General features: G+C 37.7%; 1 protein-coding gene across 1 annotated transcript in view; it reads left to right on the forward strand.

Annotated features, from left to right (window-relative positions):
• The window catches only part of MOB1B (MOB kinase activator 1B), a 96,932-nt gene that overhangs the window by 715 nt on the left and 71,311 nt on the right, over positions 1-24,906 (forward strand). Inside the window, exons 2-4 of the mRNA XM_057309832.1 lie at positions 1,677-1,929; positions 3,622-4,801; positions 5,117-5,295. The gene's annotated coding sequence lies outside the window, so the exon portion shown is untranslated. The remainder of the gene's footprint in view (positions 1-1,676; positions 1,930-3,621; positions 4,802-5,116; positions 5,296-24,906) is intronic.

The following is a 24,906-nucleotide window of genomic DNA, read 5'->3' on the forward strand; positions in this document are numbered from 1 at the left end:
GGGTGGGCCAAGACGTGGAACGCCGGTTTAGCGACGCCCCGCACTGTCCCCCCAAACGCTTGACGTGAGGGGCAGAAGGGCCGTTTCTGAAAGGAAAGGGAGTACTCTGGTTGTAAAGAGGTTGGGATAATATCGGAGGACGTTTAGTACCCCCGAATTTGGGATCTGTGTGGAAGGCCAACTTTCTTTGTTTTAAAATGAAATATATAGATATTTATATGCCGATAATAATATAGCAAAAATAAAGCCTCCTCTAATAAGTTGGTGTGTTCACCAGTGGACTGGCAGACGTTTGCAAAAGGACTGGTTGTACAATTTTCCCCATCCTGAGACCAGGACCCACCTCAGAGTAATAGGGAGTACTGAGAGTTAAAAAATAGAAAAATCTGAAAAATTTAAAAGTTTTTATTCAGGAAAATCTCAAAGTATAATGAACTTCCAGAATTTCAGAAATTATTTTTTCTTTCTTCAATCTTGTTCTGTCTCCACCACCACCCCGCAAACAGTTTTTTTCTTTGCTGGAATATTTTAAAGCAAACCCCGAAGATCATGTCAGTCACCCTTTCAGTGTCATTTTAAAGTGATAAGGACTTAAAAAAAAAAGCCACAAGATGACTTGATTTAGCTGTTTTGAAGTATTCAAGAAAATTGTGTTTAAGTTGAAGTTGTTTACTCTGGCCTACGTTTAAGAAAAGGAAAGTTCAGTATTTCCCAGAAAACCCTTTCCCCACCAAAACAAAGAAAAGGAAAAAATCTGATTGGCTTGTTTCTATGGATTTGGAGGACCAAAGAAGGGGCTTCCTCATCTGCAAGATTTAGGAATCCTGGAGATTTTTTTTCTTAAATTTCCCTTTCAAGCAGGAAAATGGGTTAGCCCATCATAACAGATTATCACTATAAATCATAATCCGTCAACATGTTAGGGATTCTGCCCATATTTACTCTTGCCTTCATTTTCTTAATAGCGGAAGCCTTCATTCATAGTATGCAAATCTGAATGGATTCGCAACCTAAATACATAGAATGAAATCTTGCAGATTATAATAAGGAGTAACACCAAAGTATTAAAATAGAAAGTCTCAATTTTTACTTAAAGGAAATTGGGAGAATATAAGGGAGAAAAGAAACTAATTTTGAACAATTATTCATTTATCTAACATTTATTAAGTGCTTTTTGTGGTCCAGGCATGGTGCTATGCCCTGTGCAGTCGGGGGTATAATAATAGGCTTACCGACCAAATATCAAAGTGATGTTTAGATTTATTTATGTATAGATCATAGAAAGAGAATAACAAGCTTTTTAAATTGAAACTAATGACTTACGGAACACCAGTTTTAAAAGTTGAATTAAATATTTTTTTCTTTTAAAGATTTTATTTATTTATTTGACAGAGAGAGACAGCCAGCGAGAGAGGGAACACAAGCAGGGGGAGTGGGAGAGGAAGAAGCAGGCTCCCAGCAGAGGAGCCTGATGTGGGGCTCGATCCCAGAATGCTGGGATCACGCCCTGAGCCGAAGGCAGCCGCTTAACGACTGCGCCACCCAGGCGCCCCAAATTAAATATTATTTTAACCCAAATACGTATAGCCCTCTTTAGTGCTAAACTTTTATTATGGAAATAAAAAGACTTTTGGTTTTTTTTTTTTTTTTTAAGATTTTGTTTATTTATTTGACAGAGAGAGAGACAGCCAGCGAGAGAGGGAACACAAGCAGGGGGAGTGGAAGAGGAAGCAGGCTCCCAATGGACGAGCCTGATGTGGGGCTCGATCCCAGAATGCCAGGATCACGGCCTGAGCCAAAGGCAGACGCTTAACAACTGAGCCACCCAGGCGCCCCTAAAAAGACTTTTGGACCAAAAATTTACATTAAGAGACTGTTGACAAGAGTGGTCACAATGGAGATGAAGAAGGAAGATTGAGATTTTAAGAGGTAAAATCAACAGGATTTGAGGCTAGATTAGAGAGGGGGATGGTGTTTTCTGTAATTGTGTCATTACTGGAGCTGGGAGAGGTGGATGGGGACAACTTTTCATCCCTGGGAAAGTTTAGAAATCAATGTAGAAATATTGGAAGCAAATCAACCCTATTTCTGTTAAGCCGGAGAAGACTGTCCTAGAAATATTCGTTTAGGAATTGTCAGTATAAGTGAAGCTGCTGGTTTGGATGAGATTGCTAGGACCAAGGTTAGAGTGAGAAGGCCTAGAAACAAGTAAGGTACTACAACAGTGAATGCCCTGTAGAGGAAAACAAATTTGCAAGGAGAGAAGGAGCAGTGAGAGAATTAAGAGCAAATTAAGGAAAGCCAGCAGTGTTTCTCTGGAAGTAAGTAGGGAGTATTTAACAGTGTCAAGTCCTTACTAAGATCGTTAGTTACTTGTCAAGTGAGATGAGAACAAGAAAAAGTGTCCTGGATTTAGTGATACGGGAAGTCTTCAGTCATCTTGTCTACCGTTGTTTGGGGGTAGTGATAGCAGAGGCCGGAATAAAGCAGGGATGAGGAAATGGAGATTGAAGTGCAAAATAAGTTTGATTTTGTAGGTGAGAAAGGGAGAAGGCAGTAAAGGAAGTATAGGTCAAAAGTGGGTCTTGTTTTTCTTGTTTGAATTAAATTGGATTAGATTAGACCATGTTGAAATGATGCTGGGAAAAGATTCAATTGCTAAGGATTTAATTGAGTAATGAGAAAATAGGTATAACTGGTATGTGGGTTCCTAGAAGGGTGAAAGAGGATAGGCATCAAAGCTCAGGTACAGAGATTAGCTTTATATGGGAGAGAGCTCTGCACATTCTCTAATTAATCATAAAGCGTATTATTCTTCTGGTATTGTCATTTAGCACTTATTACAGTACTATATACAGAGTAGCACTAACTGTTAACCTACTTCTCTGACAAGAATGTATGAGGTATAGCTAGTCTAAATTGGTGGAAAGAAACACTCTAGCTTTGGGAGAGAGTAAGGAGAAGGACTGAGAAAAACTATTGCCTTCCATTGCTAGGAAAGAATTTTCAAAAGAAGTCCTCTTAGCTCTAAAGAGCACATTATTGTTAGCTGGGAGAGAACCTGGAAGGGGATGATTGTTCTGATTACTAAGAAATAAATGAAGGAACACATTTTATTGTCAGTGCCCCTCAATTCTTGGAGGTGAACATACTTTTCTTCTGATATGCAATGAAGTTGAGTTAATCTTAAAAGTCCTACCCCACAGCCTTCTTTGCATTTGAAAGGAACAAAAAAATCATGAACCATGGATGTCAATAAACCTAGGGTGGCAAAAGGAAAAGGAATGGAAGTGAAGTACCATAAAGAAATGGTGCCCATTTGTGTAACCCGTGATTAAGGTGCTATTCATCATCCAAGATTAAAGGAAGAAATTTATTACATTGAGTAGATGCAAGAGAACTTAAAGAAAGTTACTTCCAAGGAAAGACAAAGAAGTGCATTTTATCACCACTACAACTGCTTTATTCTTTTATCTGACAAGGAAAATTGATCCACTGGAACCACAAACTCAAAGATTTGTTTTCTGCTGCAGTGATGTGTTTCTTAGGTTAGCTTTGTCAATTGACCTATAGTCACTACTGACAAGTCCATGCTAACCAATTTTTTTGTCTCTCCCACAGATTGCATTTGGAAAATCATTCTGCGAAGGAATAAAATGTACCTGTTTATGATGGACACATGAATAAAGTTCTAAATACTCCAGCTTCTTCACTTGTTAAAATTGCTTTTTGAAGTTAAGAAAGAGAGTAGCTGATTAGTTATTTAAATGAAATATACTGTCAAGAAATAGTAATATAAATATAAATTAAAACATTATTTATATTAATAATAGCCCATTTTTCCCATAGCAAATATGACTGGAAATAGGAACTCTATTCCCAAGGGAATTCTCAGAACACATTATCCAACACAGTTATTACAGGGAACTGATTTATCCAGATAGATCAGACGGTCACAAAACTGAATCCTCTGAATGCTGAGATGGTACTACTGTGTAAAGCTCACACTGAGGATATTTAGAAAGCGTGATGATAGGCTGGAGCGTCCTCTGGCCATATTTATAAAAATAAGGTATTAGTGGTTTTTACTAGTCAGCTAATGAAAAATAATCACATCAACTAGCTTTTCCTAGGAGGGCAGAAGCTAGGGGGCAACCAGAGCCCAAGTCTCTGAACATCAGCTGACACACAAGATGCAAAATAACCAAGGCAGCATTCTGAATAAAATCTCTTTAAAATAGGTAATTCATGGGGGCGCCTGGCTGGCTCACTAGATTAAGTGTCTGACTCTTTGGCTCAGGTCATGATCCTGTGGTCATAGGGCTCCCTAGTCAGTGTGGAGTCAGCTTTGGGTGCTTTTTCCCTCTCCTTCCCCCTCTACTCCTCCCCACTGGCGCACTTTCTCTCAAATAAATAAAATCTTTAAAAACAAAATAAAATAGGGAATACATGAACATAGTGTTAAAAAAAAAAGTCGGGCCATGCAAGATTATACATGCACACATGCACACACAGAGTAAGGTTTGCCTCTATCTACTGTCCTCTAGTCATCCAGTTCTCCTCAAAGGTACTGTTCTTGTGTGTCCTTTCAGAGATGGTCGGTGCAGTTTCCTCACTTCTAAATTTGGCAATTCCGCTGTACTTGGGATTTTGACGAGTTTTCCACCTGCTAAGAAAGGGTTTTCTTAAGCCAGTGTATTCCTAAATTGAGAGCTAAAGGAAAAGGAAATGCAAGAGACAAATGAGATCCTTGTCACAAGAAACAAAGGACGTGGGAAAAGTGAAGGCATAAAAGGAAAAGGTGAAATCAGCTATGATATTTGGAAGAATAATGTTTCCCTCTTTAACAACATAGCTAATTTAGGAAAAACAAAACTTTAGAGTTACATTCTCAAAAAATTCTGACTAGGTCATTGTCAAGCTGTGTAACTGGTCATTATTCAATCTTTTAGCTTTGCTCTCCTAAATTATAAAAATAAAGATAATATTAACTACCAGAAAGAGTTGTGAGGTATCTGGCACTTACGAAGAACCTGATAAGTGGTGTGTGTTCATTTTCTTAGGTACTGTTTTTTGTTGTTGTTGCTTTTAAAGACTTTATTTATTTATTTGACAGAGAGAGCCCAAGCAGGGGGAGCAGGAGCAGAAGAAGGAGAAGCAGACTCCCCTCTGAGTACGAACCTGATGCAGGGCTTGATTCCAGGACCCTGGGATCATGACCTGAGCCGAAGGCAGACGCTTAACCGACTGAGCCACCCAGGCGCCCCTTAGGTACTGTTTAAAGGAAATTTAAAGGTATTTCAATTGTTTCTTTCCTCCGATTCTACCCCAGTATTTATTTATTTTTAATTGAAATGTAATTGACATAAAACCACTTTAATATTTATTTAATTTTTAAAATTTAATAATTTAATATTAAATAAATTAAATATTTAAAATTAAATAAAATTTAATTTAATATTTAAAATTTGTTTATTTTTTAAATTCCAGTATAGTTAACATACAGTGTTATATTAGTTCCAGGTGGAATATAATGATTCAACAATTCTGCACATTACTCAGTGCTCATCACAATAAGTGTACTTTTAATCCCCTTCACCTATTTCACCTACTTCCCTGGCCCACCTCCTCTCTGGTAACCATCAGTCTGTTCTCTATAATTAAGAGTCTGTTTTTTGTTTGCCTCCTTTTAAATTTGTTCATTTGTTTTGTTTCTTAAATTCCACATATGAGTGAAAGCATATGGTATTTGTCTTTCTCTGACTGACTTATTTCACTTAGCATTATACCCTCTAGATCCATCCACATTGTTGCAGATGGCAAGATTTCATTCTTTTCTATGGCTGAGTAATATTCCATTGTGTATATTCACCACATCTATCTATTCATCTATTGATGGGCACTTGGGCTGTTTCCATATCTCAGTTATTGTATATAATGCTGCAATAAACATAGGGGACGCTTAGTGCATATATCTTTTCAAATTAGTGTATTCATTTTCTTTGAGTAAATACCTAGTAGTAGAATTACTAGATCATATGGTATTCTATTTCTAAATTTTTGAGGAGCCTCCATACTGTTTTGCACTGTGGCTGCACCACTTGTATCTAAGGGTTTAAGTCAGCTTCCTCCCTGGGAAAATAAATTTCCCTTGGAACAAGCTCTGTGGAATTAGAAAACAAAAAGCCAAAGGTTAAACTGTAAGAGGGCTGTTCAAGCACATCTTAGAGTCTAGGAAATACCCTACTGGTCTGAAGGATGTCAAGGGAATGATAATCATCACTGTAAAAAGATCTTGGAAGTATATACCATATTTAGTCTTTATTTTTTTTTAAGATTTTATTTAATTATTTGACAGAGAGACAGCCAGCGAGAGAGGGAACACAAGCAGGGGGAGTGGGAGAGGAAGAAGCAGGCTCCCAGCAGAGCAGGGAGCCCGATGCGGGGCTCGATCCCAGGACCCTGGAATCACACCCTGAGCCGAAGGCAGACACTTAACAACTGAGCCACCCTGGCGCCCCTACCATATTTAGTCTTTAAAACAAGGCTCTGTATCATAATAAAATCTTTATATCTACCTACTTATCTATATGATATATAAATATAGATATATATCTACCTACCTATATGTATGATATATATATATATATATGTGTGTGTGTGTGTGTGTGTGTGTGTATAAAACACATATAGGTAAATAACATACCTATAGTTTTTTGCTCATGATCAGTATTCGATAAATGTTTATCAAATTAAAATCAGTAGACTATTTTTATTTATATCCACATACATATGTATATACAGATGTGTATGGATTAAGGGATATAGTGCTGGTTTTATAAATAACACTTCTATTTGGCCAAAAAGTAACAAAAATGAAAAAAAGCCAGTGGTAAACTGGACATCGGATAGGACATTTTTAAATAAAAGAACCTATGTTTTCTAATGATCTTCATATGTATTTTTAATTTGACTGTTTGTAGACTCCATTTACTACAAACATTCACCAGAGGCTACTGGAAGTATGCATATGGTGCCATGTTGAGGTCACGTAAGTAAATATAATACCATTATCATTTGTAGGGTGGCATGGGAAATATATATATAGTATATAATTCTATTATGATTACTTGTCATACTTCACTTGTACAAAATTAATTACTCTACCTACTACTGTAATCACAAATTAGCCCTCAAGATTTCAAGGAAGAAAAGGTTAACTGCAATCTATGAGGCCTGCTTCTAGGTTTTTTTCCTTCAGATAAGAACATGGCATAGTAGGGCATTTAAACTATCCCAAGAATTATCCCTAGAAAAACACAAAATTGCATTTCCACATCCCACCCAGCTCCACTTATATTCTGTGCTCCTTCTTGCAACCTCATGGACATCTCTGTGAGCTTCTAGGTCTCTTCTCCATTCGGAATTTGTATGATGGACTGTGTTTCAGTAGTGTCCCCTCACCCAATGTGGTCTGGCCCTTTTGAGATATTACCCTACAGTTTGGGGTTTTTTTTCCCTCACTCATAACAGTTTCTGTTGGTAACAGTTATCTTGAATGTTGACCATGAATCTGACCTTATGTTTTGGTAAGATCATGGAATTAGGAGCCCTCTATTCTGAGAGTCATTATTTTTGGAAATATTTACTAATGCATTCTTTGTACTAGACACTGAGAAATATATAATGAAAATAATCCCTACTTTCAAGGCTCTTACATTTTAGTAAGGAAAATGGATAAGAAAATCAATAGCAACACATTGCAATTACTACTATACTAGAGGTATTTCTGGATACCATTGGACTTCAAAAGAAGGATCTCTTACACTCTTTTTGAATCAAAGACTATTTCAAGAGAGTTGACGCCAAAGTTGGATCTTGAAGGACTCAATAAAGATTAGCAAAATGAAGAAGGGAATGCTGTCCTAGGCAGAGGGAACAGTTTTTATATAACTGCAGAGGCATAAGAGGACTTAGAGAATTCAAGGAATTGCAAACGGTTTGTGGTAGCAATATTGACATATTGGGAATTTTGAAAAGACTAATAGAAATCAGGTCATTAAAAAGCCTTATACATACATTGTATGGAACTTAAACTTTTTATGGAAGATAATGGAGTGCCCATTGAAATAGGAAAGCGATACAAGCACATTTACATTTAGAAATTGGAATCTGACCATAGTTTGGAGGAGAAGAAGAGACCAGAGGTAGTTATGGAGCTAATGCAATAATTCACAGGATTAAAAATGAGTGTCTAGACCATAAGAACAATTTCAAGAGCTATTTGGATTGATAATAGAAATCTTACTTTCCTGAAAATGTCCTCTATTAAGCCTTATGGCAGCCCTGGACACAGACTGCCAAGTAAAGGTCAAACTAAAGGAGCTAACAGACATGTATCAAACGTAAAGTCTTTAATCCTACTTGTTACAGACTGGGGAAATATCAAACCAATAAAATAATTTTGGTTATCAGAGAATATGAAGTCTTTGGGATAGAACAAAATGTTAAGGTTATTGAGAGATTCTGAATCCCCTTTACAGCATTTCTACCAAGTGGGGAGCCACCCCATGTTAAATAATTCCAGTGAGAACAATCCACCAATCCCTAAGAAAGATCACAAACATTTGCTCGAATTTTAAAAAAAGAAAAACCGAAAACAGCAAGCTTTGTAGGGACTTTTGGGTCAAAATTCCAGGTGCTATTCAGATTTTCTATTGACTTCATTTTCACTCTCTTCCTAAAATTCATGCCTCTATAGTGATTTATATGTAGGACTGCTTTTTTTTTTTTTTTTCCCCAAGCTTTTGTTTATGGGAAGGTTGACTTTAAAGGAAGTTATTCCCTAAGTAATGTCATTTTGGGGTCCAGGAAGCAAAGCTTCTCCACCCTTAACCACCCCCACCCCAAGTTATCATAGAGCCTCAAATCACACCATTAACATTTCTAAAGAAATGGCACATTAAACTAAGTTACACTAAGGTGTTAATGACATATCAGATGGATTTTTATCCTGACACTGGGGACCCTGGAAAGTAAAGAACCACTGGCAAAGGAAAGAGCACTAAAAGGGGAGAAGAGAAAAGCAACACCAAGGCAAGATAAGCCACTTGCCAGTGTTCCACAGACAGAGATGTTTAGTTGATTGCATATGAAGGACCTGGAATTTGTTCAAAATACTGTTTCTAGGGCTCCTCCTTGTATTATTTTGTCTCAACAGAACTGGGGTGAATTCTTGAGCAATTCTGAAATGCAGCTGAATTTAGGAACTGCTAGCTATGAAGCCACATTAAAAAAACAAAAACAAAAACACACAAAACAACATGACCCCCACCTCACATAAACACATAAAATCAATGTCCCTATTCTGCCTAGGGCCATCTTGGTTTGATTATACAAAGCACTTGTTCTAAAATCTCAAAGGTAAAGGTTATGGGGAGAGTCAGTGGCACATTAGGTACCTCATGAAATGTGCTCTTGACTTTTTCAAAGTTTCTAAGAAGTTTACTTAAACAACATTAGGTTTTCAACAAGCAGAATATGTTGATGAGTACAAAATGATACACAGCACTTTGCCTTTTAAAACTTCTTTTGGCAGTTGCAGTATATGTCTCTAAGGATGGGAGTTTTATGAATTTGTAATGAACACTAGGTTATATTGGGCCTCATGATATCTTTGTGAATCCAGTGGCAGGTTTCAGCTCTGATTTTTCTTTAGGAAATGGACAAGGAGATAAAAATGCATTGTTATAGTAGTGCAATGACAGAAAAATGTCCTCACAATTACAGCTGAAGGACTCAGGTCAAAGATATAAAAACAATAATTAGCATTTGTTTAGCACTTTATAGTTTATAAAACTCATTTGCATATTTGATTCTTCTAATAATTCTGTAATATCGGTATATGTTCAGATAGATGAAAATTTCTCAAAACCCCAAGTGTGAGGGAATTTCCCAAGGTTTGTAAGAGTATTCTAATTTTTTAAAACAATTCCAGCTCTGAGGCAGAACATCATAAACTGTTTTTTGTTTTCTAAATAATTCCAGTAAATTCAAAATACTAGTTCAGAAATGTTAATAATGTATACAAAGAGTTGTTTAATTACTCCTGGACACACAGCAAGAGTAAATAATAGAACTATGTAGTAGTTAATAATAGAACTATCTTTGGGGCACCTGGGTGGCTCAGTCAGTTAAGCGTCTGCCTTCTGCTCAGGTCATGATCCCGGGGTCCTGGGATCGAGCAGGGATTCTGCTTCTCCCTCTACCCATAGCTCCGCACATGTTTGTGTGCATGTGCTCTCACTCTCACTCTGAAATAAATTAAATAAATAAATAAATAAATAAATAAATAAGTAAATAAAACTATCTTTTATTGAGCACCTACTCTGAGCTAAGCACTGTGTCAGGTGCATAAATTATCTCCAATCCTCATAACAATGCTGGAACATTTTACCTTATTTTGCAAAAGAGGAAATTAAGACTCTGGAGAGACTAAGTGAGGTGCTCAATGCTTAATAACTAACAAATTGCAAAGATAGCATTCAAACTCCCATCTTTCTGATTCCAAAATTATTTTCCTTACCCCTTTCTTAAATGATTACAAGGATGTTTATTTACAGTCATCAATTATTAGTGACTTTAGACTTACTCATTTATACACATGTAATATCAGTTCATTCATTTATATGACCACACATACTGAAAACATTTTTCCCCCTGGATAGATTATTTCTAGTGCCTGGACATTAGCTGGGTACTACATATAAAATGGAGAAAAAATAGCTGTATTAGGGAGTTTGTAGTCTAGCCTGGGAACTGTATCAGTGAACAAATAACTAGAATATAAAGTGATGAATACTGCTTAGGAATATCTGGCTGTGGCAACTAACAGGAAGTCATTGCTGCTTCAGCTGTGCTTTGGCGTACTAATTTTGAATATGTAAAATATTAAAACCTTTAGTGAACAGCATTTAATTGATTAATATTATGTAATGTGCTTGTAGGTAATGAAAAAAAGTAGACTTTTAAGAAATTCTTTTCCAGGGGGGCACCTGGCTGGCTCAGTCTGAAGAGCATGGGATCATCAATCTCAGGGTCATGAGTTCAAGCCTCACATTGAGTGTAGAGATTATTTTTAAAAAATGAAAAAAGAAAAAAACACCTTTAAAGAAATTCTTTTCCTTTTAGAAATGGGAATTCCACAATAAACTCAAATAGTAGCTAAATGCCATAAAGCATTCAGAAGTTTGTGTAATCACTGATGTGGCTAGGGTAATTTTTTCACTTTAATAGTTGTGATTATTACAGTCCTCATTTTTACTCCTGGTCACATGGTTGTAACTGGTATTCATAACTACTATCAATTCCATAGTTCTTTCCTTTAGCAAACTCCTTCTCTGGTTCTTTGCCTGGTAGGGTGACCTGACCTTCACCTCTGAAGGGTGTGGGCCATTAGTCCTGCCTGAACTGGATTGTTGTAGTTTCTCCCTTGGCTTAAATCACAGGATGTAGGAGTGGTAAGAGGACTTTGAGAGATCTTCCACAATCTCTACTGTGCTGTAGTAACCCAATTTCCCCTTGGTAGTCAGGATCAGTCACCACGCCAAGAACAGTAACCACCTGCTTTGGCTGTTGATTCATCAGCGTGAGGAGCCCAAACTGACTAGGGAGCAGTCTCAACTTCCAGCTTAATGGAACCATTATTGTGTCCTCTGGTGGAAGCATTCCTCTGTTTGGAACTGAGAACTGTATCCTAATGGAACCAAGGTCACAAGGATAAGAAACAGAATTTGCTAGTGGATCACTAGGGATAATAATGAAAAGAGTCACTCCCATTTCCACCCCCTTTAATTCCCAGACCCATGAATCCTGTCTATGGGAGCCCCACCTCTATTATTATCCGATTTAGAGCATACACTGCCTCTTAGAGGATGTTGCCTCAGCTGCGCAAGGTATGCCATGTGTCATTTAGCTGGTGCCATAAATGAGTCCTCAAAAAGCCACTCCACCATTACGTCAAGTCAGTAGCTTTAGGATGAGGGGGAACAAGGTAAGATTTACAGGGTGATGCTGTAAGAAATACCATGGCAGTGGATAAGCCATTCCATAAATCCATGGATGGTGGTTTTGGCATAAACTTTAGGTACAGAGAAGGAAAAGCTATATATAGTCCAAGCATCTATTCCAGTGAGAACAAAGTTCTGACCTTCCCATAATGGAAATAGTGCAACATAATAAACCCCCCAGCTACGTGACAGATCCCTCTCAGGGAATGGTTCTGTATAAGGGGCTCAGTTTTGATTTGCTCTAGCAACAAAACCACATCTAGAATAGCAGCCATGATTGGAATCACTATATAATTGAATTTACAATAATCCACTGCCATTCTCCAAGATCCATCTGTCTTCTACAGGCTCTCCCTAACCCTTATTTTACTGGCCAATAGGTAATTCATTACAGATGGAATTTTTTTCTTCTTAATGTTCACATAGGCATCTTTTTAGATATGGACACTTAAAGAATTCTATCAAAACTAGAAGGAAAATTGGAGAGTATTTTTCTTTATTTTTTTAAAGATTTATTTATTTATTTGAGACAGAGAAAGATAGCTCAAGTGTGTTGTGAGGGAGGGACAGAGAGAGGCAATCTTCAAGCAGACTCCCCACTGAGTGCAGAGCCCACCTCAGGGCTTATCCCACAACCCTGAGGTCATGACCTAAGCCGAAACCAAGAGTCAGAGGCCTAACCAACTGAGCCACACGGTGCCCCAAGATAGTATTTTTCTTTAAAGCACTACTTTGACAACATCAGCCATAAAGGAAAAAATAAACACTTCTATCACTTTATGTATAATAATAGTTACATTTATCTGCATTTATCCTCACAACAACCTACAAGTTAAATATTAATCTCATATGTTAAATTGGAAAACTGAGATGCAGTGAAATTAAATGACATGGTCCAAGTCCCATAGCTAGTAGAGTAGAGCAAAGTCTTAGCCAGATTTCTCACTCCAAAGCTTTCTCTTTATACTACATCACATTCTAACACAAGAGATTATGTTCTTCTCTTCCTAGCACATGCTCTCATATTGCACGATATAATTTTATTTTTAAAAGGGATATAAGTAGGCTGGTAATGAAAATAAAGTTATATGTTGTCAGGCACTTTTAAACTCTTTGTTGTAACATGCATTTTTAATTTCATAGATACTTCTGTAGCATTTACTTCTTCCATGTTTTCTGTTCTTCAAAGTAAATAGAGGAGAATAATGCTAACAATTATTATGGAACTTAATCAATTCTTACGAAGATAATACCTATGAAACAGATTTGAGAATCTGCAGTTCCCTATATGGATGCTAGCAATTATGATTTATTGACCCTTCAAACTTTGTAATATAGAAAAGTTAAAACATATGCAAAAGGTTCAACAGTTAACTCATGATCAGTCTTGCTTCATTTTTTACATATGCTTACTTCTTCCCTCACCCCCCCATTCCCAAATCAACTTAAAGCAAATTCCTAGATAATTTTATTAGTTGCATGAGTGTATATCTTCCCCAAATTAAAGAATCAGCAAGCAGGTCCTGATGCATATCATTGATCATCAAACAACACATTGTATGAGGTGGGGTCACCCAAGGTTTTATCTTCAAGATGTTTTTGAAGTGTATTTTCTCAAAGTCTGGAGGCTTAGCTCCTGAGGAAAGTCTCTTAGAGCTACTAAAACAAGATAATTTTGATCAACTCTCTTGGCCATACCTACATAGAGCAGAGACGGATGATGATCCTTTAGTAACAACACGGAAGTTTTTGCTAGGCCATTCAGCTGGAGTATTACATTTAATTGCAACCATTTTTCTAAATCTGATCAATGGAAATGAGAAGTGATTTCTGCCACTACCAGGTCTTTTCCTCAAAGAAATTGGCGTGCTTCCAACTTGTTTTTTCCTCTAACCTTCTGGTCTGGATGCAAAAGTGATGGTGGAGGCAAGAACAGCCAGCTTGGACCCAGAGACAAAAGCCACATATTGAAGATGGCAGAGCCTCTTTACCAGCCCAGAACCACCTACTTCTGGACTATTAGGTGAAAGAGAGAAAATGATACTTTTCTTTAGGTCACTGTATTTTTAGATCTCTTTGTTTCAAAAAGCTTAGACTATACCATAATTAATTAATGTATCTATAAAATGTTGAAACTGAAACCAAATGATTAGATTTTTTTGTTTGCTTTTTTTTTTTTATAAGCACCTTTTGTTTATTTAAGGCCCAAAGGGGCGCCTGGCTGGCTCAGTCAATAGAGCCTGCAACTCTTGATCTCAGGGTTGTGAGTTCAAGCACCAAGCTGGGTGTGGAGCCTACTTAAAAAAAAAAAAAAAAAAATCTGAAGAAGACCCATATTTCTAAGATCTTCAAGGACAGAGATTATGCTTATCATTTTTGTATCACCAGGACCCTATCATTTTTGTATCCCTAGAGATATATAGAAATAGCTTAATAAATATATCCCAGGATTTATTTATAGATATTTATATTATATATTTGTATATATTACATAGTATTATATATTATTTATGTTATATATTTATGTTTATATATAATAAATATATCCTTGGATATATATATATCCAATGAGCTTTGGACCTTCCTCAAATTTCTCTACCAACATTTCCATAAGTCTTGTAATTTGGATTAATCCTATGCTTATCATTCCTTTCAAAAGAGAAACTATAGATGGGGTGCCTGGGTGGCTCAGTTGGTTAAGTGTCTGCCTTCGGCTCAGGTCATGATCTCAGGGTCCTGGGATCGAGTCCCACATCCAGCTCCTCACTCAGTGTGGAGTCTGTTTTTCCCTCTCCCTCTGCCCCAGCTTGTGCGTGTGTTCTCTCTCTCTGTCTCTCTCAAATAAGTAAATAAATAAAATCTTTTGATAAAAAAGAAAAAGAGAAACTACAGAAGGCAGAGATGGCAGCACTGACTTCCCTAAAATTATATGGCAAAAGGAAAAGACTGTTCCAGCTCTGCTGTTATTCCTTTACTACTGTTCTATAAGCAGTCTTTGGAAAAAAAACAAAAATCACTGTCATCTGACAAAGGAATAGAAAAGATGCATCTCTGCTCAATTTCAATGCCTGACCTTGTTGCCTGGTCCTTTTTTGTCATTTGACTGCTATCAATCGATGTTTTTAGATATGTGAAATTTCCTATTTGAAATTTGGTTTCATTCACCTAGATGTGAATAAAAGGTAGAGTTTGAGTTGTAGTGATGTTGTTGTAATCCATACAATATGTTATTTTGTGAAAGCAGTCTTTTTTTTAAAGATTTATTTATTTATTTATACGAGAGAGAGAGCGCGAGTGCGCGCACACATGCATGCAAGCAAGTAGGGGGAGGGGCAATGGGAGAGGGAGAAGGAGAGAAGCAGACTCCCCACTGAGGGCAGAGCCTGATGTGGGGCTCCATCCCACCACCCTGAGATCATGACCTAAGCCGAAATCAAGAGTTATTTGGACTTTTTTTTTTTTTGTGATACATACACATATAAAAATACATAATAAAAAGAAAAGTTGTAGTAAAGAAATATTCATTGGTAAAAGAATAAACCCTTCAAAAAGGGCATTTACTAACGAGTTCTAGAGCTCAGCAGTTTTTCTGAAGCCGTGAGCTCTGCTTCTTTGGCAAGGTATATCCATTTATCTTTCCAGCCATTTACCACTGTTGAAGCAGTTTACAGCGGAAACAACCTGTGGTAGGTTCACTGAGTGGGCCAGTGTCTCTTTTTTTCAGGCGGATGAGCTCAAGTGCTAAAAAAACAGTTGATGTCTTCCAGATAATTGCCACTCCAACACCCCATTGACTACTTACAGAACCTTGTTTTCAGGTCAGTAGCATGAGTGAACTCAAAGTTGTCTGAGACGGGGCACTTTTCTGGGACTTTTATTAAATAGAATATAATGGAGGATCAAAAAGTAAACAAACAAACAAAAAAGGTTTTCCCATAAAAGATGTTACAAAATCCACAGGTAGTCATCCATTTCCTCCTAATTTTAGACCTAACACCAAATTTACTTAACTGGTTTCCAGCACAGATAAGTAGTGAAGTAGCAGCAACAAAATGGCACTGCATGCTAACAAGAAAATAGCACAAAAAGAAGCTATATGAAGCCATAAAATATCACCCTTCGGAGCCAGCAGGAGATTATAGTAAAATTGTCAGTGTAGGGGCCCCTGGGTGGCGCAGCCTGTTAAGCAGCAGACTCCTGGTTTCAGCTCAGGAAGTGGTCTTGGAATCTTGGGGTCTTGGGTCGTGGGATCGAGTCCCATGTCAGCTATGAGCTCAGGGAGGCACCTGCTTCTCCCTCTTCCCGCCCCCCCCGCTCCCCCCTTATTTATCTCAAGTAAATAAATAAATCTTTTAAAAAAATTACCAGTGTGGCATAATGATTTGGGAAGCTGATTCCATTTCAGTAGATCTGGTTCAAATATCAGCTTTAATACTTACTAACTGGTGACCTCAGTTTCCCCATCCATAAAACACATAGTGAAAAGGATCCAACTGCACACAGCAAGTAAAAAAAGTGTTTGGATATGGTAAGTGTTAAGTAAATTTTACATTTTTCTTTTATTAATTTTATTATCATTATTGCCACTTACAAATCATGTAATCTTAGGAAAGTTACTCAGTCTCTCTGGAACTTACTACCCTGCCTTACTGCACATGGTTATAACAAAAATCAACAAAGTATATGTATAGAGGCGCCTGGCTAGCTCAGTCAGTAGAGCCTGTGACCCTCCCTCTTGGAAATTCAAGTCCCACACTGGGCATAGAGATTACTAAAAAAAAAAAAAAAAAAAAAATTAAATTAAAAAACTTAAAAAAAAGGAAACGTACATGGAAGCCATTTTTCAGCTGTCAAATAATAAATATTCATATTTTTAAGATTTTATTTATTTACTTGAGAGAGAGAGAGACAGAGAGCACATGGTGGGGGTGGGGCGAGAGGGACAAGCAGACTCTGCACTGAGCTTGGATCCTGACAGGGGGCTAGATCCCAGGACCCAGAGACTACAACTCTGAGACCGCCACTACCACTAGAGCCAAAATCAAGAATCAGCCCATTCAACTGACTGAGCCACCCAGGTGCCCCAAATATTAAATATATTCTTAAAGGAACAAATCGTCCTATAACGTTTCGTGACACCAAAGAGCTACAGTAAAATGACCAGAAACGGGTGGTTGTGGTCATAATGACCTTGAATCATCAAAAATGTATTTAACTAATTTCATTCATTTAGCCAACTAATATTTATTTGATTTTAAAATTTTTTAATTGTTATTTTTTAATTTAAATTCAAGTAGCCAACGTATAGTACATTGTTAGTTTAATTTAAATTCAGTTAGCCAACGTATAGTATATCATTAGTACATCATTAGTACATCTGATGTAGTGTTCAGTAATTCATCAGTTGCATATAACACCCAGTGCTCATCATATCAGGCGCCTTCCTTAATGCCCATCACCCAGTTACCCCATCCCCCCACCCAGCCAACTAATATTTATTAAGGAACCCCAAAATGCTTTGTGCTGAAACAGGCTCTGTTGGGCAGATCCTCCCTAGGACTTCCTAGCCTGATACAAAATAGTTCAAATACTTCAAATGTAATATGATATATATTGTAATAGACCGTAGAAATAGGAGACAAAGTACTGTGAAGGGATACTATAGAGAAATTATAGTTGAATTAAGTGGGTATTAAAAGCTCAGAACGTACTTGCCTCTCTGGGCAAGAAAGCACTCAGTAGTTATGGAGGGGCAAAAAGGCATAGGATGTTTGGGAAATTATGGAAAATCCAGATATGTCCTGGGGATGAGGTAGATGAGAGAGAAGCCTACCAAAAAAAAAAAAAAAAAAAAAAAAAAAGTGGGGCTTTGTATGATTTGCTAAGAGGCGTGTGTGTGTGTGTGTGTGTGAGAGTGTGTGTGTGTGTGTGTGTGTGTGTGTGTGTGTGTGTTGAGGTTTAACTGAGATGTGGAGTCGGAGTTTTTTGTTACAAGAAATGGGAAAAAAGAACATTATTACACAAGCTGGGGGACTCACAAAATCAGCACGAGGCTGAAGGTAAATTTGGTAAACAGAAGAAAACCAAAGAGCTCCCACAGGTCAAAACCACACAGTACGATAGCTGGTTTTTAGTTGGTACAGACTGGCAGGAGCCCACCGCCACCAGTGCGGGCGGGCGGATGGTTCTGCAGGTTCCCTGAATAGATCTAAGTGTCCTACAGTTTCAGTGTAACCACCTGCAGAGTCAACGGCTTGGTTAGGGGGATGCAATTTCTTTCTCATTCAGGTTCCGTGGTAAAAGATGGGGCACTGAGTCCTATCAACACCATACACAATAGCAGATTCTCCCAAAATAGGAAAAGGGAGCTAGATAATTGACAACGAAAACAAAAAGGAACCCACAAAAATGATTCCAATAGTCAGCAATACCACCAATAACCAAAAAACTAATACAAGATTTTAAACAGGCAGTGACAAGATCAGATTCATTTCTTCAGCAGAAGATGGCTATAAAATGACTTAAATAATGTAAAAGCAGATGCATTGAAAAATAATTATCTTTCCTTCTTCTGATGCCCAGGTTGATATTTGCTCTCCCCAATGACATTTTACCATTTTCTTGCATAATCGAGAACATATATATATATATATATTTCTATGCTTTTTATCATTTTGGTTGCTAGGTGGATGGGTGTTGCTTTTTTATATATTAATTTTATAGCCAGCCACTCTAATGAATTATTTTATTGCTTATAATAGTTTTTCAGCTGATTCTCTTTGGCTGATCAATTTTCCTGGTGTGGCAGGCAAAATAATGACCCCCCAAAAGGCGCCCATATCCTAATCCCTGGAACCTAAGACTCTTTCTTTCAATTTATTTTTTTATTTAGATTCAATTAATTAGCATATACTGTATTATTGGTTTCGGAGGTGTATGTCTGTGATTCATCAGTCTTATATAATACCCAGTGCTCATTATATCATGTACTCTCCTTAATGTCCATCACCCAGTTACCTCATCCCCTACTTCCAGCAACCCTGTTTGTTTCCTATGATTAAGAGTCTCTTATGGTTTGTCTCCTAAGCTTTTTTTTTTTTTTTTTTTTTTTGAGTAAAGTAATAGAAGTTTATTAAGCAAGGATACAGAAAAAGTTCTTGAGAGTGAGAGGGGTCCCAACAGGGTTGCCACTGAGGGCCTTTAGGGTTGGTCTTTTATAGAAAGCTAACCAGGGAACTTAAATCGTTTTAACAACTCTATTGATATCACCATTGAGCAAGGACTAATGATAACACCTTCTATGGCTTACTTCCTTTTTAGGGTCTGGTTATTCTTTGTTGGTCACAGGTGATTATCATAAAAAGACACCCACTCCACGTGCCTAGGGCTGGGTGGTCCGTTTGTTCCCTTATCTCTGGTTTCCCCACACCTCCACATTTTTCAGATTTCTGTGAGCCTGATCACATAGCCCCTATCTGTCTCTCCTTACCTAGCCCCACCTGTACCTTACTCATTCCCCCCCAACACAGTAACCCTAACTGCCATTAGGGAATGGGACTATGACCACTCTGGCTGCTTCCAGCTGAGAAAGGACCACGTGAGGGTGTGGCAGTCAAAGTACACCCAGCGGTGGGTCAAGAAGTCCATGGTATGGCTCCGGAGAGATGTTGGAAGGCATGAGGTGACACAGGCATTGACAAAGACAGAGAAAAATAAAGACCAATGATTATTCCCACCAGCAAAATGGCATCTCTGGATTCTAGTCTCCGAGCCAATCAAACAATCCAGGAGAGACCGTGATTTTGTCCAGTTGGGCTCAAATGTCATTTATTAATTGTGAGACGTTTTAAGAATTGTCAGTTATATTAAAACAGCACATGTGTGGAAACTCTTTACCACCTAAGTGATGCTAAAGTAGTAGTCAATGGTTGCCTGATTTTCTAGAAATCCAGCCCTAACTTCGTTTAGTCCTTGATTTAGAGCATCTAATGCTTGGGACATGTCATTTAAGGGTCTGCTGAGCAGGCAGACTTTTATCTCACAATGTAGGATTTTCCAAGTACTGAGAGTCCTATCAGGGACAGGGTCAAGGGAGCTGTTTCCCTGTCTGATGTCTGATGTGAGAACCACATTATCATCACAATGGGGGGATAGATGAGGCAACTCTCTTTGATAACAGGTTGCTGGGGGTGGTATGGTTAATAATCCTAGTTTGCCTACAGTACATAGCCCAGTGAATGGTTTAGGAATGATGTAATAGGCCATACCAGCACAAACTAAGATCCATCCTTTAGGTAGGTGTAAGTTACTAATTGGGGATGGGAGGTGTAGAGTAAAGTTGCATCGAGTAGTAGGCTCATTGCAGGCTGTACATATACAATTGGCTTGGGTTATATGCTTTAGACGTACTGGGGGCCTGTACAGCAGGGAAGTATCCTGAAACTGAGTAGCAAGGCTCTTGTTGAGTTGCAAAATTTCAGCCAGGATGGTCCCCATACATACCAGGCTATTGAAAAGCAAGCTTTGTGGGGAGTTACTGCTGGCAACACAAAATTGAGGTTATTTAGAGCCATATGTATCCAAAAATTGAATGTAGCCAACAGTTTCATGGGGTTTGGGTTTACAGTGACCTTATTGGGGAAGGAATTTTATAGTCAGTATCAGGAGATCCTTTTTGCATTTTTACACAGGTGTATTTTCCTGCATCCATTAACATACTAGTGGCCAACTATATGGTATAATTCTTATTTTGTTTGCGGGATTAATCTGTTAAGTTGGTGAAACAGGAACTGTTGGTCGTTTTCTGTCAGTAAATAACAGTATTTTCCTTTTTCTGTACTATGGGATCAACAGGCAAGGAACAGTTAGACCAGCATTGGAGATGTAAGGGTTCCCCTACAGTTACATGAATGGCCTGAGAGGTTAAAATAGAACATTCTGTCATGGCCCCTATATGTATATTTTTCCATAGTAAAAGTAACCCCAAAATCATGGCTCTTAGGCTCATTTGCCTTGTTTTTTGAATAGTAAATGAAGGTCTTCTGTAGGCTCACAGGAATAGGTGGGAGGATCACTTGCAGGACTGTTGAGGTCTGACGTTCATTTCTTAATACGGGAATGATGACTACAGGACTCGAGACCCAAAACTTTAACAGCAGTGGGAGTCAAGAGAATGACAGGATATGGTCCTTCCCATATTTCTTCCATCAAAGGGGAATTAGTGGGTAATGTTTTAACCAACACTAGATCCCCCTGGCTGATATATAGGAGTTCCTTTTTCCCATGACTCTTTATTGGATAGTTGCTGTAGTTGTTGCTGAAACTGAGCTAAAGATGTTATATGTTTAATTTGGGCATCTGCCTCTGGGTCAAATAGGAAACCATTGGTTAGGCACGTCTATATAACAGTTCATATGGACTAAGTCCTTGAATTTTTGGAGTATTTCTTATTCTGATTAACGCTATGGGGAGGGTTGAAGTCCAAGAGATCTGGGTCTCCTGAGATAACTTCCTTAGGTGTTTCTTTAGGATATCATTTATTTTTTTTCTACCTTTCCTGAGGATTGAGGTCTTCAAGCACGAGGTGATAGTCTACTCCCAGGGCCTTTGATATTCCCTAGATGATAGCAGCCTTGAAGGAGGGACCATTATCACTTTGCAAACTCTAGGTATTATTTCATGAAGCAAAATCCTTATTACTTCATGTGCTTTTTCAGTCCTGCATGGAAAGGTCTTGACCCAGGTGGTAAAGTTACCAACCCATACTACAGATATTGGAAACCTCTTGATTTTGGCGTATGGGTAAAGTCTAATTGTCAGTCTTCTCCAGGATAGCCTCCAGTCCTTTGATTGCCTGGAGGAGCAAGTGTTCTGCCAAGAGCATTGTTTCTGAGACAAACCTCACAAGCAGAAGTTACTTGCTGAACCATTTTTGACAAATTTTTCCAGTAAATATTTTTTGACCAATTGGTAACTTTTGTCTCTACCCAGATGAAAAACCTGATGTAGTGATTTAATGACCTTCCAACTCTGTGAGCCAGGTAGTAGTAGTTGCCCTAGATCAGTCTGTAACCAGCCTGACTGGAGACTTCCTAAGTCTCCTGATAAAGCTTTTCTCCTTGACCAAACTTTAATCAGGCTCCCCTGAGCCATCTTCTCAACCAGGTCTTGACCTTTGGGCTTCTGTGTTTATCTTTGCATTGCCCAGTTTTAGCAAGAACCCTGCTAAGTCAACTTAGCTAGGAACCCACCCTTGATATCTAATCATTCTAGATACCTGAGCAAACTCCTCATCCTCCACCATTCCCCAGGTGATACCTGATCACCATGGCCTGCCTTGAATAAGAATCCTGTAAAGTTGTTTTAGCCAGAAATCCCTCTTTACCCTTGATGTCTCCTCATAGTAATTTTCCATCCACTGACTCCTCACTCCCTGGCTATAAATCCCCACTTGTCCATGTAGTATTCACTTCTATACCCTATTATTTTCCACTATTGCAATAGTCCTGAGTAAAATCTGATTTTACCATCTAAACATGGTTCTGGTGTTTCTTTGACACTATGTTGTTACCTTATATGGCAAAAAGGATATTCAGATCATACTAAATTAGGTGTCCTGAGATGGGGGGATCATCCTGGATTATCTGGGTGGGTCCAATATAATCACAAGGATCCTTAAAAGATGGAAGAGAGAGACAGAAGAGTCAGAGAATGAGATGTGATGACAGAAACAACTACTGGAGTGATAAAAGCCCATGAGTCAAGGATTGTGAGCACACTCTAGAAGCTGGAAAAGGCTAGGAAATGGATTCCCACCTAGGTCCTCCAAAAGGAATGTAGCCCTGGTGATACTTTGATTTTAGCCCAGGGAAACCCCTTTTGGACTTCTGACCTCCAGAAATGTAAGATAATAAATCTGTGTTGTTTTAATCCACTAAATTTGTGGTAATTCGTTTTAGCAACAATAAAGAAATTGATACCATGGTCTTTTAAATACCTCCCCTCCTCTTTTTTTTTTTAAGAAATGAATATTTTTCTGTACCTTTGCTTTTTTTTCTCCCCTTACTAATATATCTGGAAGCTCACTTATGTATTACTTTTTTTTAAAACTTTTTTTCTTTTAAGTGATCTCTATGCCCAACATAGGGTATGAACTCATGACCCTGAGATCAAGGGTCCCATGCTCTACTGACTGAACCAGGCAGGTGCCCCTGAAACCCTGAAAGATCATTTAAAATCAGTTCAGATAGATATGCCACATTCATCTAACAGTTGCAGAGTTTTCTCTTTATGTTTATTTTTCCCTATTTAAAAAAATTATGTTGTGATCTTTTTCTTATTGAATTACAAGAACTGTTTATAAAGCAAAGAAACAAGCACTACAGCTGAAATACATTGTAAATAGTCACTCCGATTTGTCAATTTAAACATTTCATTATTAACATCTTTCATTATTGGAAATTTTTTTCATGTATCAAATTTATCAAATTTATCTGCTGTGAATATCTGTGTAGATTTGGATTCTGTCAAGCTTGGGAAGGCTTTTGCCCTGATGAGATTATAAAAAAATTCTTCAGTGTTTTTTCTAGCATTTTTATGGATTCAATTTTATGTTTAAATCTTTGAGCCACTTGAAATTTAATGTGGTATAAAAAATTAAGGTGGAGATACAAGATTTTTTTGATGGCTATCTGGATGTCCCATTATCATTTACTAAATAATCTATTTTTCTTGCATTGATTTTGTATATTTTTTGTCTCTTTTCTTTCTATTCTCTTCCATTGATCTAGCTTAATTTTCAAGCTTTTAAACATTGTATCTTTATAATGTTTTAACATCGGATAAACTGCTCCCCTACCCCACTATCCTTATTTTTCAGAATTCCCCTGGCTAAACTTGCACATTTCAGTTTTTCTGGAAAATTCAATCTTTTTTAAAAAAATCTCCATCCTGTTGGTATATTTGTTGGATGGAGAATTGCATTAAATTTATAGTTTAAGCAGAGCATTGAAGTCTTCATATAATGGTGCTATCTTTTCATTTATTTCAATCAAATTTTAAATTGATTTAAATTGATTTGTGCAAGTCACATTGTGTGGTGTGAAATGACATTCATTTACGCTTTGAAAGACATTATTAATCACGGAAATCAAGAGCATTCTCCCCACAAGGTAGCCAGTGGCCTCTGATGTGGCCTGGGTAAAGGGTATAATCCAAAAATTGATGAGTTACTGGCTAAGTCAATCGTTGCCTCCATCCTGGCAATTTGAATTATAAATGCAGAAAGAATTTGTCAGTTGGTGGCAGAACAGAAGAAAGTAGAAACATTTATTATAACTAGTCCATATCAATGCAGAGCATAATAAGGTCCACGAATTTTGCTGCTGAGTACTTGAAAGCTGTCTTGAGTCTAGAATCACTCATCAGGTCTCCTTGAGACCTATCTGGCCCCGGTAAGGCACCAGTTTTGAGGTTTCTTTGACATTCATTCTCCATTGTTGTTCTATGAGATTGTACAATAAATTCTACTATAAATGATCTACTTGAGTAGATTTATTATTCTTTTTTTTTTTTTAAAGATTTTATTTATTTATTGGACAGAGAGAGACACAGCAAGAGAGGAAACACCAGCAGGGGGAGTGGGAGAGGAAGAAGCAGGCTTCTCGCTGAGCAGGGAGCCCAATGCGGGGCTCGATCCCAGGACCCTGGGATCATGACCTGAGCTGAAGGCAAACACTTAACAACTGAGCCACCCAGGCGCCCCAGATTTATTTTTCTTAAAAAAAAAAAAAAAAAGATCCAAGAAGAGATACCTCATAATTACATATAAGTTTACAAA

The sequence above is a fragment of the Ursus arctos genome, unplaced genomic scaffold (assembly GCF_023065955.2).
Source record: "Ursus arctos isolate Adak ecotype North America unplaced genomic scaffold, UrsArc2.0 scaffold_9, whole genome shotgun sequence".
NCBI classification, from domain to species: Eukaryota; Metazoa; Chordata; class Mammalia; order Carnivora; family Ursidae; genus Ursus; species Ursus arctos.